The sequence below is a fragment of the Sus scrofa genome, chromosome 6 (assembly GCF_054392235.1).
Source record: "Sus scrofa isolate SSC_HxYL_T2T_F1_AM1 chromosome 6, Sscrofa_HxYL_maternal_Yorkshire_Landrace_v2.0, whole genome shotgun sequence".
Classification (NCBI taxonomy): domain Eukaryota; kingdom Metazoa; phylum Chordata; class Mammalia; order Artiodactyla; family Suidae; genus Sus; species Sus scrofa.
Genome location: NC_139388.1, coordinates 13804034 through 13821168, shown reverse-complemented (window position 1 = coordinate 13821168; position 17135 = coordinate 13804034). Strand labels below are relative to the sequence as shown.

The window sequence follows — 17135 nt, the reverse complement described above, 5'->3', positions numbered from 1 at the left end:
CCTGGAACTCTGCACAGCCTCCTGCTATGGACTGAGTATACCCCTGTTCCACTCATGTCAGGCTACATCGTGAATTTGCTCTGGCCAATGGGATTTTAGCAGGTGTAATATGAGCAGAGGCTTTAAATGTGCTTGGGTGGTTTGGCCTGTACTCTCCCACTCCTGCCACTCCCCATGAGAAGAACAAGTACAAGTAGTTGCTAGTAAAAGGAAAACGAAAGACACGTGGAGCAGACCCAAACCTAACCCACAGCCCAGAGCACAGCCACCCCAAGTGACCTGCATAGCCATGAATGAGAAAAACAAATATTTCTCATTATAAGCCCTTGAAATTTTGGAGGTCTTTGTAATGAAGAAAAAAAATGGGGAGTTCCCGTCGTGGCGCAGTGGTTAACGAATCCGACTAGGAACCATGAGGTTGCGGGTTCGGTCCCTGCTCTTGCTCAGTGGGTTAACGATCCAGCGTTGCCGTGAGCTGTGGTGTAGGTTGCAGACGCGGCTCGGATCCCGCATTGCTGTGGCTCTGGCGTAGGCCGGTGGCTACAGCTCCGATTAGACCCCTAGCCTGGGAACCTCCATATGCCGTGGGAGCGGCCCAAGAAATAGCAACAGCAACAACAACAACAAAAGACAAAAGACAAAAATAAATAAATAAATAAAAAAAAAAATTTAAAAAAAAAAAAAAAAAGAAAAAAATGACTAATATGCCCATCGAGCACATGATATAATAAAAATTTCAAAAACTTTAAGTTGTAGTTAGTAACTGTTGTGATCTAATTTAGTGAACCATATTAGTTAAGCACAGAGTACTGCACCTTTTATGAAGGAATGACACAGTCCACAGAGACTAAGTGAACTGCAAATGTGGAAATCAGTGTTTGGCTTTCATCTCTTTCACTGTCTTGATGTGCAACTGAGAATAAACCGATCTTGTTTTTTTCTATCTAGATTTAGTTTTTCCGCCTAGAAAGAGAACATGTCAATATAGGAATGCCCTAAGAGCAATGTTTCTATGTTTATATGAGGTTAAATGTTATACAATGCTATATGATATATGTTACATGATGTTATATGATGTTAAATCACTGAGATTCATAGAAGTGAACAGCTATAAAAACTTCCACGTGTCATTACAAATAGTTACTCTCACAAATTTAAAAAGGCCTTTAGAATCAAAGGACACAGTAATGGTTCACAGGAACAGAAGAGAGACCTACGAAATACAAAATAAAAAGTAGATTACCCAAACAATGAAGAATGCCAGCACGAATTAACTCTAGAGAAAGTATAAAAAGAAAATGCTGTGGTTCAGCACTCAGCCATTGGTAAGAAACTAAAAGAAATCTCAAGGAACGAAAACAAGCGTGGACTGGTTCTGACACAGGCCTTGCTCTGAGCCTGCACCACTGTACCACCGCTGTGAGGTCCCGATCACATCACTTCATCGATGTAGTGTATTTCTGCAAATCTGTAAATGCATATAGGCGTGATGATGTTTCATCCTAGGAGATGAATTCAATGGGGACTAACCCCAGAACTACTAAGGGAGAATATAAGCCTGAGGATTTTCCCCTTTTGTTAACAATCAGTGAAATGACGCTCTGAAATGATCCCAAGAAAGGCATCAACAAGTAAATGTTGAATAATTATGATGTACCCAAAATTGTACTGGGCAATGTTGTGGGATACAGAAAAAAGGTAATGCACTGTCCCTAACCTCAGATAGTTTATAATCCAGCTGCAGAAATAAAACGGTGAAATCAAGCAATTAAACAAGAACAGGGACTTGAGCTAGGTCTGAAGGATTAGACAACTCATGGACGCAGAGAACAGACTTGTGGTCGCAGAGAGGGAGGGAGTGGGATGGACCGGGAATCTGGGGTTAACAGATGCAAACTATTCCTTCTGGAATGGATAAGCAATGAGACCCTGCTGTATAGCACTGGGAACTACATCTAGTCACTTGTGATGGAGCATGATGGAGGATAATGTGAGAAAAAGAATGTGTGTGTGTGTGTGAGAGAGTGTGAGACTGGATCACTTTGCTGTACAGTAGAAAATAGAACACTGTAAACCAAATATAATGGAAAAAATAAAAATCATTAAAGCAAAAAAATAAAATAAAATAAAGGAGTAGACCAAAGAATAGTTTCCAGAGAGGATTAAGTTAGATGATCTCCTGGGGCTCAGGAAGAAAATAATAGAACCTCTCTTTTTAAAAAAGCTCATCCCTTTTTTCCCTATCTTAAATTATAATGATATTTTATTCTAAATAGTCACAAGATTTTAAAGGTTTTTTTGTTTGTTTGTTTTTTGGCCATACCCATGGTATGTGGAAGCTAACCAGGCCAGTGACCCAACCTGGGCCACTGCAGTGACAATGCTGGATCCTTAACCTGGTGCACTACGAGAGAACGCCTTCAGAAGTTCCTGCTGCGGCACAAAGGGATCAGCAGCATCCTGGGAGCACTGGAATGCAGGTTTAATCCCTGGCCCAGCACAATGAGTTAAGGATCTGTTGTTGCAGGAGCTTCAGCTCAGGTTGCAACTACAGCTTGGATCTAATTCCTGGCCTGGGATCCATGTGACTCAAGGTAGCCAAAAAAGAAAAGGAAAAAAAAAAAAAAAATCTCCTGAAAAGTTCATCCTTTAATTTATATTTTAATATTTTTATGAATAACTATATATATATATATACACACACACACACACACACTAGAGTCTGCTTAATAATTTTTTTCAAATGATAAGAAGAACACAATTAAGATAGAGGGTTAAGAACTAAAACATTTCTTCTGACCAGTTTAGGAGTCCTACCCCCCCCAAATCCCCGCCCCTTCAAATCACAGAGCAAAGTGATGGCTCGTAGGCTGTGGAAGCATCAAATTAGAAGCTGAGCTTTGCCACATTATCAGCTGCTCTCTATTAGTTTGGAGACAGAAATCTGGACTTCAAAAAGAAAAGTCTCTAACATCAATTGTTTCCTCACTGGAATTAAAATACCTGTCCTCTTAACAATGGAAAACTGGGAGGAGAAAAATTTACAAAAAGCCTCACCAACAGCTGTTAAATTAATGATCAAATTTTGGAGAAGAGTCTGTTAAAGTTGCATATTAGTATCAATAAAGAAATTATTATGAATAGAGGAAAGAAAAAAAAGGAGAAAACATGAAACATCCCTCTAACCTAACACAGCAGTGACTAAAATAGAGAAGGAACTCAGTTAATGCTGAATGAAGGATGCAGCAGCAGCACAGGAGAGACAAGCACTGAGTCCTTGGAGACACCTGCTCGACTCCAGTAAAGAATGTGATGAGTGCAGCAGAAAACAGCACAGGCGGTCACTGAACTGGTGCTACGTTTATTTCTTACAATATGATGGACTGCAAGAAAAAGAGTACTGCATCCAATTTACAGATAATATAAACTGAGGGACATAATCAAAGTTGCAAGGCTAGGAGACGACAAAACTGGATTTACACATTGATCATAAATGACAACTAATGCTTACTGTGATGCTTTCACCTTGACACTCCCAAAAAAGGGTGAGTAAGTCAGGCTGAGCACAATGATGGGGGGGTGGCCTTTGGGAGGTACAAGAAAAAGAAAGGGAGACAGGACTAATAAAGGGAACTAGTGCTCTAGACTGATTTGACAACTATGTAATGAATTCATCAATAGCCTGGTTAAGAAACTGGTAATCAGATCAACTACGGATCTGGATTAGCCCTTCAAATTACCACAAGTTATATTTAAAAAAAAAAAAACAGGGAGTTCCCGTCGTGGTGCAGTGGTTAACGAATCCGACTAGGAACCATGAGGTTGCGGGTTCGGTCCCTGCCCTTGCTCAGTGGGTTAACGATCCGGCGTTGCCGTGAGCTGTGGTGTAGGTCGCAGACGCGGCTCAGATCCTCCATTGCTGTGGCCCTGGCGTAGGCCAGTGGCTATAGCTCCGATTCAACCCCTAGCCTGGGAACCTCCATATGCCGAGGGAGCGGCCCAAGAAATAGCAACAACAACAACAACAAAAAGACAAAAGACAAAAAAAAAACAAAACTTTGCTTACAATGTTTTGGGTATTATTTTAATCTCCTAATTGGATAAGCCAAGCTGAAGTAGTTGATTTTAAACCTTAATACCCCTAGCCCTTCCTCTAAGTTCCATAAACTCAGAATGAGCTTTAAGGGACAGAACTGTGGAAAAAGAACAATAGACTAACAGATGTATTTAGCTAGAAGATCTGAGATTTTAGATGTGTCACTTAACTTCTCTCAAACCTCAAGGACAGGATTTGGATTAAAATAGGGACTTCACTCTCAAGGATCGCATGACAAACATTAGGAATGAGATCGCATGACAAACATTAGGAATGAGATCGCATGACAAACATTAGGAATGAGATCGTCCTGAATCTGAAAGAAAACTTTTCTGTGCAGGTATTTTCCTGAGAAGAGAATCCACAGCTGTCATCATAATCTCAAAAAGATCCTTAAGGAAAAATTAAGAAACATTGGTCTAAGATGGTTGAAATTTTTTCCAGCTTTCTAGTCTACAAAATCTGAGCTGTGGAACATAAAAAAAAAAGTATTTGTTGAAGTCCACATCTTCTAATGCAGGTAATTTGCATATTATTATTATTATGGTTTCCTACTACTTCATCTTAATCATTCTTTGCTGGTCAAAATCACAACAGAGGTTTCCTAACACACTGCTGAAAAGCTGCAGTCTGAATGTTCTCAATTAAATCAACCATCACATTCACTTAAGAGGATGATTTTTACAGAGTACAAGTCTGGAACTATGATTTCCCCAAGGCGAACAGGCTGAGGTAATGAGTCTGGCAGAAGAAATTAAAGGATTCACAAAACTAACTTGGAAGTTGTCCCAGTTCTTTAAACAGAAATACCTGGGAGTGAGATTGTGTCTAAAAGATAAAACATTTCTATAGTCACAGCAAGAGAAGTTGAACTACCCACCAGATCACACCTGATACTAAAGTAAGTGGCAAGAGATGCTGGTTATTAATCATCAGAGAGAAAACAAACAAATGAACAAAAAAAATCAGTGTATTTGTGCTTTCCTGGCCTTGCAAAAATCTGAAGGCTAGGCAATACCCTGATTCCTTCTTCTGATTAGAAACATTCTGCTGCAGAAGTAAGTAAATTCTTCTTCTGGGAGTTTATTCATTAAGAACCTAGTAAACTTCCAATCATACAAGCCATTCAAAAACAGCAAACTGAAAATAATGCAGCTGGTAATGCTTAGGTAAATCCGGTCTTTTAATCTCGGTAAACTTTCCCTGAGCAAGTGTAAACTGAATATTGACCCTCAGTCAATTCACAACTAAGTTCCTCTTAGTGCCTTATTCTGGCTCAATCAGAATTAATTTTTATTTGTATCCAGGGACAACTGCTAAGTATTGTTTCATCAAAAGATCAGTGATCAACATAGGCTTTGTGCCCTCCAACAAGGCTCTGATTCACTAAAGAGTTTTGCTTTTATATGATTCTTTCACACTCATCCATCTTTTCAGAAAGAATTTACTGTAGAGGTCCAATGGGAGATAAAAAGGTATGGGAAAGAATTACAGATGCCAGCTCTCAAGTAAATTAGTGTGGTAGTGGAGGTAAAACATGAGTCTATACCTAAGCATCACACACAGCTGAGTGTGCGGATGAGGGGGCTGATATTTTAAAGAAGGAAAGAAGTACCATCCCCCATCATTAGTCAGGATGATAGAAATCAAAGAGAGTAGGATTCCTACCATGGCACAGTGGGTTAAGAATTTGACTGCAGCGGCTCAGGTCACCGTGGAGGCAAGGGTTTGATCCCCGGCCTGGTACAGTGGGTTAAGGATCCAATGTTGCCATAGCTGTGGTTGAAGTTGAAGCTGTGGCTCAGATTCAGTTCAGTCCCTGGCACAGGAACCTCGGTATGCCACAGGTACGGCAGAAAGAGAGAGAGAGAGAGAGAGAGAGAGAAAAGAAAGAAGAAAGAGAGAGAGAGAAAGAGAGAGAGAAAGAAAGAACGGAAGAGAGAAAGAAAGAAAGAGGAAGAAAGAAAGAGAAAGAGGAAGGAAGGAAGGAAAAAGGAGAAAGGGAGAAAGAGAGAAAGAAAGGAAGGAAGAAAGGAAGGGAGGAAAGAAAGAGAGAAAAAGAAAGAGAAAGAAAGAAAAAGAAAAGAGAGAAAGAGAGAGAGAGAAAGAAAGAGAAAGAAAGAAAGGAAGAGAGAAAGAGAAAGAAAGAAAGAGAGAGAAGAGAGAAAGAGAGGGAAAAAGAAAGAAAGGAAGGAAGGAAAGAAAGAAAGGGAAAGAAAGAAGAAATCAGAGTGTATTGGAGGAGGGAACAATTGAGTTCAGCCTTAAAATAAGCTTGTGGGAGTTCCCGTCGTGGCGCAGTGGTTAACAAATCCGACTAGGAACCATGAGGTTGCGGGTTCGGTCCCTGCCCTTGCTCAGTGGGTTAAACGATCCGGCGTTGCCGTGAGCTGTGGTGTAGGTTGCAGACGCGGCTCGGATCCCGCGTTGCTGTGGCTCTGGGGTAGGCCAGTGGCTACAGCTCCGATTGGACCCCTAGCCTGGGAACCTCCATATGCCACGGGAGCGGCCCAAGAAATAGCAACAACAGCAACAACAAAAAGACAAAAAGACAAAAAAAAAAAAAAAAAAAAAAAAGCTTGTGACCTGGTGATACACACTGTGCGTAGGTTGAGGCAGATGAGAGGGGCTGGGCAGGGCAGAACTGCGAGGCATGAAAGGTACACTCCGCAAAGAGAGCAGAGACCTGAGTGACAAAGTGAGGAACACGATGGTGACCAATCTCAGACTTGACATCTGGTTCCTCATATTCGGTGAGAGAAACACTACCAATTTGTAATGAAATCCCAACACTGGTTCAGTAATTGTTTCCAAAGTCCACAGAAATATGTTATGCTAAACAGAGTATAAAGTGATTCAATTTTCTGTTATTTACCTGCATGTTTCCTCAGTGGGTGTTGAGGTAACAACTGGTAAATATTGTATAATTACTTCTTTTTTAATAATCTTTAAATATTTTACTAACATGAATAAGAAGAGCTACTTAGGAAAACGGAGACATGTAAACATTGATCTATTCATAGAGTTTTCACACAGCTCAAGAAGTTTACATCAAAGAGATAAAAAATAGTACACAAAACCTATATACTATTTATACAGAAAGATTCAGAAAAATCCAACTCTAGAAAGCAGGTCATATGGACTCACAGATTTCAATGAATACAAGAGAATCAAGGAGAAGCCACGTAAAGCCTTCTGCTGGGGCATAAAGGTAGAAACCAGTCCATGTAGTCAAGAAAAAGTTCTTTTTCCTCTTTATCTAAACATTTGCCTCCAGTCTGGGTTCAGAGAAAGATCCTAATCATTTGAACCAGTTGTCAGTCAAGGTCCCTTCATATTCACTTTCTTGGCTTCCAGTTCAGCTGGCTCTTGCAAGTGCCTGCTGCTCAGGCCTCAATCACTCCGGCATTCTGTGCACACAAGCCAGCATTCCTAGCCTCAACCTCCCCTTCCTCTTTATCAACAGCCGACACAGTGACACAGCTGCACATGCCCATCATGTCTTTAGTCCATTTGGTCACCATCACCTTCTTAGGAGGCTCTTGTTCCTGAGTATATATATTTATGTATTTTGTATTCCCCAAACCCTAGCCAAATGTGTCTACTGCTCCATATGCACTTCACATATCTCTGTCCTTCAAGACATTCAGCCCTCCAATGACACACAGTGTCTTCATCTTCTGTGTTATAAAACTCGTGGGTGTGTCTGGCAGCATCGATCACACAGACCAATCCCAAGGCCTCATGGGTATTTTCTCTCACAGTCCAGCACCAAGACCAATTGGCAACAAAACCAGTAGCAGACATCAAGGGGCTGCTCACTGTTGTCACACTCTCCCCGGTAGGAGGTGCTGGAGCAGACTACTGACCAGGGCACCACTTTAGACGTAGTCCAGAGAAACAGCCCCAAAACTCAATGCCAAGAATCATGTATAGTTAATTCCACAGGAACACAATGCAATTTAAAGGGATAAAAGATAAATACGCAAGACTCTCCTACAGACAAATTAGGGCCCATTCATCCCTGGCTCTTGGACAGTCTCACATAAACAGAGAGCAATCAAGGGACTATGGTAAGGTCAAGACTTATTTGTACCTTTCCCCCCCCCTTCTTTTGACCACCCTGCAGCATATGGAGTTCCCGGGCCAGGGATGAGATGTGAGCTGCAGCTGTGACCTACTGCAGCTATGACAATGCCACTTAACCCACTGTGCTGGGCCAGGGATAGAATGAGTGCTGGCACTGCAGAGATGCCACTGCACCACAGCGGGAATTCCACCTTTAACTTTCAAGTGGAAAATATCCTCAATGCTCTTTAATTTGATCAATTGATCTATTAATCTATCTATCTATCTACCTTATAGTGGGAATTAGCAAATAGTTCTGCTCTGGTTCAGATAACATACCTACTCATAAATTAATTAATTCATTAATTAATTTATTTATTTATTTTTGGTCTTTTTGCCATTTCTTGGGCCGCTCCCTCGGCATATGGAGGTTCCCAGGCTAGGGGTCTGTAGCCGCCGGCCTACGCCAGAGCCACAGCAATGCAGGATCCGAGCCGCGTCTGCAACCTACACCACAGCTCACGGCAATGCCGGATCCTTAACCCACTGAGCAAGGGCAGGGATCGAACCCGCAGCCTCATGGTTCCTAGTCGGATTCGTTAACCACTGCGCCACGACGGGAACTCCTTTTTTTTTTTTTTTTTTTCTCCTTCCTACTCATACATTTAAAATACTGGCAAGATTTTCAGCTTTGTCAAGTACTAAGTCATCTTCAGTGAGGTTTTACTCCTGTTAAAACAGGAAAACACAATAATCTGGCTAGTTATTGGACTGAACAGTGCACACACAGAAAGACTGAGTAACTCTTGACTCACTGACAGAATGATCCATTATCTATGAAAATGCTATGCCTCAAAATTTGAGAAGTCAAATTACATCTTATTTTTGCCTAAGAAAACTCTAAAACTAGTTAAAATAACCAAATGGAAACACTCAAAATTAATGTAATTTATCATCTTCTGTGCCCAAACCAGGGAATGACAAATAAGGATATAGTAATTTAATTACTGAACATAAACTGCATCATTACATTATGGCCAAAAGGATACACACTGGATTATGGTTTTACAAATCAAAGCTGTTGTTGGTGGTGGTGGTTTTTTTTTTTTTTTTTTTTTTTTTTTTTGTCTTTTTTGCCTTTTCTAGGGCCGCTCTCGCGGTATAGGAGTCCCCAGGCTAGGGGTTGAATCGGAGCTATAACCGCCGGCCTACGCCAGAGCCACAGCAACTCGGGATCTGAGCCACGTCTGCGACCTACACCACAGCTCACAGCAACGCCGGATCCTTAACCCACTGAGCAAGGGCAGGGATCGAACCTGCAACCTCATGGTTCCTAGTTGGATTCATTAACCACTGCGCCACGACAGGAACTCCTACAAATCAAAGTTTACTTAAAACCGTAAGTTACAAAACCAAGTAATTTTCTCTAATATAAGAAATGTTGTGAACTCTAACCCCATTTACTCCCCATTTTACTGTTATGAATTAGAAATAAAAGTACCGGAGTTCCTGTCGTGGCTCAGCAGTTAGCAAACCCAACTGGCATCCAATAGGATGCAGGTTCAATCCCTGGCCTCACTCAGTGGGTTAAGGATTCAGCATTGCCATGAGCTGTGATGTAGGTTGCAAACGAGGCTTGGATCGTGCGTTGCTGTGGCTGTAGCATAGGCCGGTGGCTACAGCTCCAATTGGACCCCTAGCCTGGAAACCTCCATGTGCTGAGGGTGTGGCCCTAAAGAGACAAACACACACAAAAAAAAGACAACTCATTCGACCTTTTCATGAATGTCCCATTTGGGACTGCCTGATACTGAAGAAACAGAGGGATTGTTTTATAATGACAAGGGTTTTGAAATCCAATTATGGCCTTGCAAGGCCTCTGCCACACTTCGCCTCCATGAACGAATGAGTTTTTCTGAGACTAAATCATCCTCGTGAAGGCCTACTATCCCGAGGAGGGAAAAGTTACCTCCTACCTACTCATTTTTTCTCCCCAGGAGATGACTTAGAAATCTAGAATCCAGTCTGGTCCTAATTTATGGGGGAAGAAGACAGTCAGGCATTCCATCAGGTGCTTGGCCAGATTCTCCTTTGAGACTCACGGGAAAGAATCTTGGACAGGTCTATCAACTTGGCTTGAGCCATGGCAGGCACACAGCTGCAAAGGAATAAAGACCTAGTTTTTCTTTGCCCAGTTTCCTGGATAAAGTCAGTTTTGGTGCCCATGTTACAAGAGTGGCACCTAGAGCATTATCTATCCTTCAGTCTAAAGTGGCTAATACTTATAAACTGCTCTGCAGACAACACACCAAAAAGGACATAATTCCTCAAAACTGTAAGGCTGTAACGACTGCTACCACTATACCACTCCTATAAAAATACAGCATCAAAATTCTTCTAAAATCGGGAGTTCCCATTGTGGCTCAGCCAGAACAAATCTGACTAGTATCCATGAGGACACAGGTTCGATCCCTGGCCTTGCTCAGTGGGTTAAGGATCTGGTGTTGACATGAGCTGTGGTGTACATGCAGACGCAGCTCGGATCTGTCGTTGCTGTGGCTGTGGTGTAGGCCAGCAGCTGCAGCTCTGATTCAATCCCTAGTCTGGGAACCTACATATGCCCCAGGTACAGCCCTAAAAAGCAAAAAAAAATTTCTTCTAAAATTGGAGTTCCCGTTGTGGCTTAGGAGAAATGAACCTGACTAGTATCCATGAGGATGTGCGTTGGATCCCTGGCCCCCACTCAGTGGGTTAAGGATCCAGCACTGCTGTGAGCTATGATCCTAGATGCAGCTTCCATACAGCATTACTGTGGCTGCGATGTAGGCTAGCAGCTGCAGCTCTGATTCAACCTTTAGCCTGGGAATTTCCATAAGCCACAGGTACGGCCCTAAAAAGCAAAAAAAAACTTCTAAAAAGCTACTCACAGTTATTTTTCATACCTCATAAAAACAGACACCACATAATAGATCCCCTCATGTAATCATGTTTGAGAGGCAACATGGTAGAAACAATTCCAGTTTAGGAGCCAAAAAACTTGAGTTCTGATTCCAGTTCCATTGCAAATTCATTGCATAACAAGCTTTGGTCAAGTCACATAATTCTTTAGGCTTCAAATTTCATGTCTACAAAACAAATAAATCCTGATTTACATACTTCACAGGGCTGTTATGACTAGAATTATGTAAAAGGCCTCTGAAAATTATAGAGGATCATAAAACTGACCCTCAGTCTCTGCATATAATCTAATCATATAAACATCAAAAGCAACATTACTGCTTTCTAGTAGTCCATAATTCATGCAGGCAAAGAATAAGAATTCAAAATATAGGCGTTCCTGTTGTGGCTCAGTGGTTAATGAACCCAACTGATATCCATGAGGATGTGGGTTTGACCCCTGGCCTTGCTCAGTGGGTTAAGGATCTGGTGTTGCCATGAGCTGCAGTGTAGGTTGCAGACAGGGCTCAGATGCTGTGTGGCTGTGGCTGTGGCATACACTGACAGCTATAGCTCCAATTAGACCCCTAGCCTGGGAAATTCCATATGCCACGGGTGTAGCCCTAATAAGAAAAAGACCAAACCAAACAAAACAAAAAAACCCCATGACATACATATTTGATTGTGTATGTATATTTCTGAAAGTATATATCAAAATATTTAGTTTTGCGACATACCCTTTTGCACTTTTTGAATTTTGTATGATGTGAAAAAAAGGAAAAAAATTAAAAAAAGAAAAAAAGCCAAAGACAACTCTATTTTAAGACATAACTATAGACAACTTTGAAAATATGTGGAATATATCTTCATGATGGAGTCACCAAGGAAGTTTAATGATATGCTCTTCTCAGTGCATATTTTTCTCATTTTTTCTCTTCCACTGTCTATTTCATTTCAGATCAGGTGAGGAAACATGGGACATGTGCATTCTCTGGAACACGGCAAGTGGAAATCTGGCCCTGCTAAGAGTCCTACGCTGGTTATCTACTCTAAGAAAAGCACATTAACAATTTTATGGTCCATTTTTCCCAGTGTGGTCAACTTTTACATGGGTGTTTTAAAATGAGAGATGAAAACAAAATTCTCTGAAGAGCATTGTATGAATCATAAACAGAATGTCACACTTGTACACTGTTGGTGGAATTGTAAATTGGTTCAACAACTATGGAAACACTACAGAGGTGATTCAAAAATTTAAAAATAGAACTACCATACAATTCAGCAATTCAATTTCCAGGTATTTATCCAAAGGAAACAAAAATATTAATTTGAAAAGATATATGCACCCCTACGTCACTGCAGCATTATTTATAATAGCAAAGATATGGAAGCTAATTGCCCATCAACAGATGAATAAAGAAGATATGGTATGCACACGTGTACACGCGTGTGTGCACGCATATGTGTGTGTGTGCGCATGCACACCCACACACACACAGGAATATTACTCAGCCATAAAAAAGAATAAAATCTTGTCATTTGCAACAGTACGGATGGACCTAGAGTGTATTATCCTAAGTGAAATAAGTCAGGGAGTTCCCGTCATAGCTCAGTGGTTAATGAATCTGAATAAGAACCATGAGATTGCGGGTTCCATCCCTGGCCTTGCTCAGTGGGTTAAGGATCTGGGGTTGCCCTGAGCTGTGGTATAGGTTGCAGATGTGGATCAGATCCCGAGTTGCTGTGGCTGTGATGTAGGCCGGCAGATGCAGCTCTGATTGGACCCCTAGCCTGGGAACCTCCACATGCCGCACATGTGGCCCTAAAAAGACAAAAAAAAAGACAAAAGAAAAATAAGTCAGACAGATAAAGACAAATACTTTATGGTATAACTTATATGTGAAATCTACAAACACACAAATGGGAAGTTCCCGTCATGGCACAGTGGAAACCAATCTGATAGGAACCAAAACAAACAAACAAACAAAAAACCCACAAATGAACAAACATAACAAAACACAAACAGAATTATAGAGAACAAAAGATGTCTCCCAGAGGGAAGGAGGGTGGGAGAAGTAAAAAATAGATGAGGGAGAAGTTCCCGTCGTGGCTCAGTGGTTAATGAATCTGACTAGGAACCATGAGGTTTCAGGTTTGATCTCTAGCTTCGCTCAGTGGGTTAAAGATCCAGCGCTGCCATGAGCTGTGGTGTAGGTTGCAGATTCAGCTCGGATCCCGCGTGGCTGTGGCTCTGGCGTAGGCCGGCAGCTACAGCTCCAATTTAGACCCCTAGCCTGGGAACCTCCATATGCCCCGGGAGCGGCCCTACAAAAGGCAAAAAAGACCAAAAAAAAAGAGAGAAAGAAATAGATGAGGAAGATTAAGAAGTACAAATATTCAGTTGCAAAATAAATGTCATGGACGTGTACACTGTGGCGGATACAGTCAATAACTATGTAATATCTTTGTATGGTGAAGTATGTAACTGGACTTGTGGTGACCATTTTGCAATGTACAGAAACATCGAATCACTATGCTGTGTAACAGGAACATAGTGTTGTAGGTCTATTATACCTCAAGAACAAACACACGGGAGTTCCCACTGTGGCTGGGTGCGCTAAGGACCTGACGTAGTGTCCATGATGATGTGGATTCAATCCCAGACCCAGTCAGTGGTTTAAGGATCTGGCACTGCCAGAAGCTGCAGCTTTGATTTGACTCCTAGCCTGGGAACTTCCATATGGCGCAGGTGCAACAGTAAAAAAGAAACAACAACAACAACAAACAAGCACATAGAAAAGGAGATTAGATTTGTGGGTGCCTGAGAAGGAGGACAGGGATGAGGGGAGGGTAGAAGGAACTGGATAAAGGCAGTCCTGAAGTGCAAACTTGGAAGTTCCTGTGTGTGCAAGTTGCAATTGCGGCACACGTTCTATCAGTTATAAAAATGAATAAGGACTAGGGATGCAATGTATAACATAATAAATATAATGACAGCTGCCATAGGTTACATATGAAAGTTGTTAAAAGTAAATCCCAAGAGTTATCAGCACAAGGAAAAAAGTTTTCTGTTTATTTAACTTTATACCTCTATGGGATGATGTTCACTTAACTTTTGTGATAATCACTTCAGGATGAAAGTAAATCAAATCATTATGCTATATACCTTAAACCTATACAGGGCTGTATGTCAACTACATCTCAGTAAAACTGGAAACAAAAAAGTAACAGAACATCAACTTTAATACAGTATCCTTCATATTCTTTATTTGCCATCTCGGATGATTTGGAACAGCTGAATATAGGCACAAATGTGTCAAAATAGTGGGTACTATAGCCAAATGCAAAGTGAGAAAGGAGACTAAAATAGATTTCTAAACATCTGACAGTACTATTAATGTGTGTACCTAGTAAATCTGAAATGACTCTATCAATGTAGCTCATTACCTCCAATCCAACCATGCTACTTCTATGACTGTGAAAAGATAAAACCAAAAAAAAAAAAAAAATGGATATGAGATTAGAGGATGGGAGTTCTCTTGTGCCCCAGTGTGTTAAGGATCCGGCATTGTCACTGAGGCAACTCAGGTCACTGCTGTGACTCAGATTCCCATCCCTCGTAACTTTCGTATGCCATGCAGCCAAAAAAGAAAAAAAAAAAAAAAATTTTAGGATGCAAAAAAAGGTCCTGAAATTAAATGTAATTTCTCATGTCCCATACTCAAGTATCTAAATATACCACATTTCTTCCATATGGGTCTGTGGCGAGTGCACTGTTTTCTTTGCTCTTTTCTTTTTTTTTTTTTTTGCTTTTTAGGGGGATATGGAGGTTCCCAGGCTAGGGATTGAATCAGAGCTACAGCTGCCAGTCTACACCACAGCCACAGCAATACCAAATCCAAGCTGCATCTGTGACCTACACCGCAGCTCATGGCAATGCCAGATCTAAAACTTTAACCCACTGAGCCACAAAAGGAACTTCCAATACACTGTTTTCTTTAGCCTGAAGAGAAGCAAATAGGTCTGAACTACCAGATTGTGCAGAACCATTTCTGCATGACCCAGTTCAGATGACTGGTGCTGCTTAAGAGAACAGATGTGATTCAGGGACTGGCCCTCCACCAGAATTAAGAGAGTAACTACAGTGCCTAATTCTAAAGGATATGATAGATTGTCTTTTTTTTTTTTTTTAAAGGGCAGCATATGGAAGTTCCCAGGCTAGGGGTCCAATCAGAGCTGTAGCCTCCAGCCTACGCCACAGCCACAGCAACACCAGATCCGAGCTGCATCTGCAACCTACACCACAACTCATGACAACACCGGAACTTTAACCCCCTGAGCAAGGCCAAGGATTGAACCTGAAATCTCATGGCTACTAGTCGGGTTCATTAACCACTGACCCATGATGGGAACTCCTGTAATTTTTTTTTTTTTTTTTGGGACTGTATCTGCAGCATGTGGAAGTCTCCATGCCAGGGACAGAACCTGAGTCACAGCAATAACACCACCAGATCCTTAACCCACTCCACTACCAGGGAACTCCAGGATGTGCTAGTTAAAGCAGGAACAGGCAGGAGATAAAAATTTGCACAACACATGCTGATCTCAACATCCATGACTTAACAAGAAATTTATTACACTGGTTATTAAGTTGGCCCTGCTTCCTAATTGAAGAAACAGTGCATAAGAATAGGAAATCAACATCCCTGATTTCAAACAATCTCTTCATTTGGGGCCATTAAAAATTCCTAAGTTTTCCTGACAGCGCATACAACTTACCAAAAAAACAAACAACTCAATTCAAAAATGAACAAAAGAACTAAACAGCCATTTCTCCAAAGACATAGAGATGGCCAAAAACACATGATAAGACACTCAACAGCACTAATTGTTAGAGAAATGCAAATCAAAAGAGGTACCACCTCACACCGGTCAGAATGGCCATCAACAAAAAGTCTACAAATAACAAATACCGAAGAGGGTGTGGAGAAAAGGGAACCTTGCTACACTGCTGGTGTAGCCACTATGGAAAATAGTATGCAAATTCCTTAAAAAAAAAAAAAATAGAGTGTCCATGTGCTCTAGCAATCCTACTCCTAGGCATATAACCAGACAAAAGTGTAATTCAAAAAAGATACATGCACCCCTATATTCACTGCAGCACTATTCACAAGAGCCAAGACATGGTAACAACCTAAATGTTCACTAACAAATGAACTGATAAAGACAATGCAGTACATATATGCAATGGAATACTACACAGCCATAAAAAGAACAAAACACCATTCACAGCAACATGGATGCAACTTATCATGCCATGTGAGGTTAAATCAGAAAGCGAAAGACAAATACCATATGATATCACTTATATGTGGAATCTAAAATACAGCACAAATCAACCTATCTATAAAATGGAAACAGATTCACATACAGAACACATGTATGGTTGCTGAGGGGGTGGGATGGACTGGGAGTTTAGGGTTAATAGATGCAAACTCTTACATTTAGAATGGATCAACAACAAGGTTTTACCACATAGCACAGGAAACTATCCAATCTCTTGGGATAGAACATGATAGAAGATAATACAAGAAAAAGACTATGTATACACATTGTATGACTGGGTCACTTTGCTGTATAGCAGAAATTGACAAAACATTGTAAGTCAATTATACCTTCATTTTAAAAATATTTTAAAAATAAATAAAATAAAATGTGGCACAAATGAGCTTATCTACAAAAAAGAAACAGACCTGTGATTGCCAAGGAGGAGTGGGGGTAGGGGAGAGATGGATTGGGAGCTTGGAGTCCGCAGATGTAAGCTATTATACATGGAGGAACTAACTATATTCAATATCCTGTGATAAACCATACTAGAAAAGAATATGAAAAAGAATGTGCGCGTGTGTGTGTGCGCGCGCAACTGTGCTGAACAGAAACTAAATAAATTGATTTGTAGGTCAACTATACTTCAATAAAAAAAAATTCTGGAGTCCCTTTGTTAAGGAAATAGCATTGTCACTGCAGTGGCTTG

At 41.0% G+C, this 17135-nt stretch overlaps 1 protein-coding gene and 1 pseudogene across 3 annotated transcripts in view; both read right to left on the bottom strand.

Annotated features, from left to right (window-relative positions):
* Positions 1-17135, bottom strand: part of GLG1 (golgi glycoprotein 1) — a 154235-nt gene that overhangs the window by 76128 nt on the left and 60972 nt on the right. The window lies entirely within an intron of this gene.
* Positions 7398-10309, bottom strand: LOC146402211 (STING ER exit protein pseudogene; annotated as a pseudogene).